Source organism: Helianthus annuus, chromosome 16, assembly GCF_002127325.2.
Source record: "Helianthus annuus cultivar XRQ/B chromosome 16, HanXRQr2.0-SUNRISE, whole genome shotgun sequence".
Classification (NCBI taxonomy): Eukaryota; Viridiplantae; Streptophyta; class Magnoliopsida; order Asterales; family Asteraceae; genus Helianthus; species Helianthus annuus.
Window position 1 is genome coordinate 71467162 of NC_035448.2, and position 6036 is coordinate 71473197.

Below are 6036 nucleotides of genomic sequence, written 5' to 3' on the forward strand. Positions count from 1 at the left end.
TTCCGCAAAGCCAGGGTGTGACAGTTGCTTATTATGAGAAGAAGCTGGAAGAAGCTAAGAAGCAGCAGCAGCAAGTCAGCTTAATTACAGGGACATATACATGGCTATCTGATGACTCTTCTGATGAAGAAGAAGAAGAAATGGCCAACTTCTGTCTCATGGCACTTTCTGATGACATTGTGACACCTGTGTCACCACGAACACCAAACAAATGCCAAACCAATGAAATATCATGTTTCATGCTTGGGGATTTGTATAAATATGTGTATCCTTTGCACAAATCAATTCTTGTTCAATTCCGAGCTTTAAATCGCTTTCTAGAAAGTTATACGCGCACTGGTGCATAAACGTAATCAGTTTAGCGCGACAAACACTCCGGAATAGTGAAATAGGCTTAACATACTTTAAATTACCTTTACATAACTTAGAAATAAGTTTTGGAAGGTTTGGTATGGCAAAAACAAGTTTATTCGATCGCAGGGACCATTTGCGTCAAACTGCGAAACTATACTGATTCGTAAGGTAACGTACAGTCCAGAACTTGATCATAAGTTAAACATACCATATATAACCTAAACATGGCTTAGAAATAAGCTTTGATAGGTTCGGTGTGCGAAAACATGCTTATATGATCTTACAAGGACTAAAAGTGTCAAAAACGGCGTAAGTTTGCATTTTCGCGCATATCTTACGTTCTGACCACATCTGGACATCCAAAATTTTTGTACACACTAAAATATTTTTATTTTAGTGATCGGCATGCAAAAATCCCATTCGTCGCTTAATTTGGTTCGTTTTCGCGTCCGTTTGAGTTTCGTCGCAATTTAACGAACAACGCGACCGTACGACCAAACGAGCCGACATCCGAGAGTGTTCCAAGAATATTTTGAGTCCTCTAAACTTTATTGACCTTGTAGAGCCTTGAAAATGGCTTAACGGGGGTCAAAAAGGCCTGAAATGGACTCGAATGCATGTAGGGACTAAAGCTGCCAAAATTCAAAGTTTGCTGATCTGGGGAGCTCAGGCGGGGCGCGTAAGCCTAACCCCAACTCTTACGCGGGGCGCCTGAGCAGCCCAGCGACCAGAAACTCAATTTTAGCAAACTGTTGATACTTCAGGGGCTGTTTTTGGCAATTTCTTTGTGTGGTAGCCAAGTTAACACCTTCCCAAGTAATATTAGCTGGCTTTAACACATGTATGGTTGTGATTTATTGCTTAATGGCCAAACAAACCACATGTGATGATCCTAGAGCATCAACACAACTATAAATAGCCAAGCTCCCTTCCTCATTTCCTTGCTCATTTCTCATTTCTCCTCTCTACATCTGACTTGGGAGCTCTCTCAAGCATTGGGACTTTGTCTTCTTTGTTGAAAAGATAGCAAGGACCCTAAGTGAGCTTCTTTCATATCTTTTTATTGTTTTTTTTCCTTATGTAGTGCAGAAAGTAAAACGTTTGGCCAACAGTTTGACTTTCGGTTTTGACCATCAATTGGTCAAGTCAAAGTTCAATTGAACTTTGAAACGTGATTGTAATCACGATAGTTATAATCCTTCGTGATTATAGCCGCTGATTACCACGTTAGCTAGTTGTAGTGTCGAGTCAAAGTTTTGGTTAAAATGCGTTTTAGCACGCATTTTGCAACGGAACTACTTTAGGGTATCAAAACACTTTGTTTTGATACCAAATCAGTAGGTTAAACATGTTTCGACATGTTTAACTCGACACTATTAGTTTAGTGCTTGTTTAGGGTCGTAAGGTAAGCGGTCTAAACAACCACTTAGACTTTCGAACCCGACCTGTTTGGTCGATCTTTAAGATCCGACCAAGCTTAGTTAGTGATCATAGTTGCATAGTGTGACAACTCGAACTTTAGACTCGCTTTGTGTAACGCTATGTGCATATGTGAACTAAGTTATATGTTTGGATTTAATAAATGTTTTATTATTGTGTGCTTTGTGTATGTACGTATGTTAATAACTCGAATCGCACAACACTAGGTAACCAAACCGCACAACATACACATCACTCGCACAAGGCCGTTTGGGCCTCATTCTTGTACGCGGACCATTAGGGCAGCCCATTGAGGGTTCGGCCCACTTCCCTTTCACGTGAACAAACAAGCTGTAAGGGGTTTTGTTTCTCATTTTTGTTACCAACACAAGAACACACACACAACCCTAGACTCTCTCTCTCTCGGTTGCTTGGAACCCGACGGCAAGAGCATCCCCTACTCGGATCACTCTCTTCTCCTTCTTTAAATCCGGTTAGTGATTATGTTATTGATTGTGTGTTATTGTTTGTGTGTTGATGATTGCTTGATACCGAAGGAGTCTTGTTAACATGTTGTGTATGATAATGTTAGATTGGATCAATGATAGATAATGTTCATGTAATTGGCTTGCTCATGAATCGGATATATGTGATTGTATGATTGTAATCGGCCATATGTATATGTGATTTAATCAGTTTGTAGCTGGTAAATGTGCTAAGTGAATCGGGTTAGTTGATGTTTCTCGGCTGCATGTTCATACGAATCACTAGATAATAGTTTATGTTATGATCTTGGAGTTCATACAAATTCATGATGTAATTGCCTTATTGATCGATTTGGTGTTAACTAATTGGTTGGAATTGTGTTAATGGATATGATAAGTATGGAAACTTTGAATGAATGTAACTGATTTGCTTAAATCATGGGAATTGGTTAATGAATCGCACAAGACTTCTTGGTTGAACAAGAAGTCCAATCGCACAAAAGAAACACACAAGCTCTCGGTCGTACAAGACTGGCCTGGTCGCACAAGTTAATCTGGGCCTACCTGTTGGGCCGGGCAGTCCAATTGTCCATTCGCACAAGTCGAGCTACTATGCTGTTTGGGCCGGACAAGCCCAAAGGCTAGTCGCACAACCCAGTCCAATCGCACAAAAGGGTACCAGTCGCACAAAGGAACATGATCGCACAATGTAACCCTAGCCGCACAAGTTGACTGTTTCGTTATTTGGGCCGTACATGTATTAATTGATTGTTTGGGCCGGATGAAATGTTGGGCTGGGCTACTATAGATCGCACAACATGTTGGGCCAGATAGTTTTGGGCTTACTTGTTTAAACCATACAAGTTGTATGTATTGCTTAATTGTCAAATGTTGCCATGAATTATACGTGATAGTAACGTGTTAACTTATGTGATGCATACGTGTATTACCTTGGTCAAAACCTGACTTGTGTGGTAACCCTGTTAGGACGTGGTTGACCACCCTTAGTTCAAGAGACTTTTATTTGTGTATCTGCCGAGCAAACCAAGGTGAGTTCACACAGCCAAGGCATGGGATTCCCGGGTTGGGAATTGGGTTGGATTGGATTGTTAAAGTTGAATAGATTCGTTCGGATACCCTTACTAGACTACCATACCATCGTCCTCGGTTGTGCAGGACACGTACGTAAATCCTGCGTACACTTATGCTACTCGCTATCCTCGGTTGTGAAGGATACTCACGTAAAACCTGCGTGAACGGACACTCACTACTGCCTCGGTTGTGTCAGGCACTTACGTAAAACCTACGTAAACCCTCACGTACCCTATCCTCGGCTGTGAAGGATACTTACGTAAATCCTGCGTAAACTTGTACGTATTACTGTTCTCGGTTGTGAAGAACACTTATGGTTACGCATAGTCTAGTGGATTAATAACATGGGAAGCCCCCACCAATAGAAACCTATACTGGCCCAGTAGAGCCACTTGATACTCGTGAACTTACCATTACACACTTACTTTCTGTGAACTCGCTCAACTAGTTTGTTGATTATTTGCTGCATGCCTTGCAGGACCTTAGGTATTATTGGAGCTTGCACCAGAGGAGAAGCGGGTCGTTGTGGACAGGAACACGTGAATGCTTATCAAACACTTTTACATTCACACATTCATACTTATGTTTTGGGTTTTACATTTAATGCTTCCGCTACATATACAACGTTTGGTTTTAAACAACAATTATGTCTATGATTATTATTAAATGCTATGGTTGATATAATTGGTGGCTTGATCCTGGTCATGTCACGCCTCCTAGCGGTGGTACTCCGCGTGTGGATTTTGGGGGTGTGACAGATTGGTATCAGAGCCATTGGTTATAGAGAACTTGGTTTTAATATGGGAAAACGCTTTTATTAAAACCGGACTATAACCAGTACAGTGCTCTCAACGATCCACAACGACGCTTCGCTCCACGTGCAAGACTCGACATCCTAGGTAATAAGGCTTATGTTTATTGCCTGTTTGCTAGAACTGCTTAGAACTTTGCTCGCATTACGTTTAGATACACATGATACTGTAGCATGAGAATCCCTACGTGCTTACACTTTTCTGTCATCGCCCTATTCGCGAACCATTCTTACCTATGCTACTTGTTACAATGAAGATCATGTCTGGACGAATCAACATGACACAAGCCCAGCTAGAGGCTCTCGTTCAAGCTCAAGTTGCTGCGGTAGTTGCAGCAGCTCAAGCAGGTAGTATATCCTGCAGTATAGGCATACACTAGGATCTTTAGATCCTACATTAACTCTCGTATTTAACTTCGTCCTATTCGTACACAATAGGTCAACACGCGCAGCAGCCTGTCTGCACATTCAAGAACTTCATGGACTGTCGTCCAAATTCCTTCAGTGGCACAGAGGGGGCAGTGGGACTCCTCCATTGGTTTGAAAAGTTAGAATCAGTATTCGAAATGTGCGAGTGCCCTGAGGCTCGCAAGGTCAAGTTTGCCACTGGCACCTTGGAAGGAATCGCGCTAACCTGGTGGAACGCGCAGGTGCAAATTCTGGGGTTGGCAGCTGCTAACGCCACACCCTGGAACGATTTTAAGGAACTTATCAAGAGGGAGTATTGTACACGTGAAGATATTCACAAGTTGGAAGACGAGCTGTATAACCTGAAAATGGTTGGATCAGAGATTGAAGCGTATACTAAACGGTCGAATGAGCTGGCCGTTCTGTGTCCAACTATGGTGGACCCTCCATACAAGCGCATCGAAATGTATCTCAAGGGATTGGCACCAGAAATCCAGAGCCATGTTACCTCGGCTAATCTCGACAACATCCAGGAAATTCAGCGCCTCGCTCATCGCATCACAGACCAGGCAGTGGATCAGAACAAACTGCCTAAACGCATCGGCGCTACTGCTACCGTCACTACTTCAGCTACTCCTGCTACTCCCAGTGACAGTAAGAGAAAATGGGATGGGGATTCCAGCAGGGGATCAGCTTCAGTTCAGTCTCAGGCCCAGCAGCGAAAGACGGACAGTCATCAGAGTCCCAGCCAGCATTCTTCAGGTAGTCACAGGCAGGGCGGATATCGGGGGAACCATCCAAAGTGCAACAACTGCGGTAGACACCACGGTGGCCAGTGTACCAAGGGTCGCTGTCAAAGATGCCTCAAGATGGGTCATGAGGCTAAGGATTGTAGAAGCCCTCGTCCTGCGAACCAGAACCAGCAGCAACCACAGGCACAACAGAATCAGCAACAGGGAAACAAAGTATGTTTCCAGTGTGGGGCAGAGGGGCACTTCAAAAGGCACTGTCCTCAGTTAAACAGGAACCAGAACAACAACAACAACAACCAGGGTAATGGCAACAACAACAATGGGGGAAACAACAACGGCAATGAGGCAAGGGGTCGTGCATTCGTACTAGGTCGAGGCGACGCAGTGAACGATCCCAACGTAGTTATGGGTAAGTTTCTCCTCGACAATATTTACGTTACTGTTTTGTTTGATTCGGGTGCGGATACAAGCTATATGTCTGTGTAAATGTGTCAACTGCTAAAACGTGCACCAACACTTTTACCCACCAAACATGTAGTAGAGTTAGCTAACGGTAAAAGTCTAGAAGCCACGCACGTAGTTCAGGGTTGTAATCTTATCCTAGCTGGTCAAGCTTTCTCTATCGATCTCATTCCCATAGTTTTGGGTAGCTTCGACGTCGTGATTGGGATGGATTGGTTATCCCAACACCAGGCAGAAATTCTATGCAGTGAGA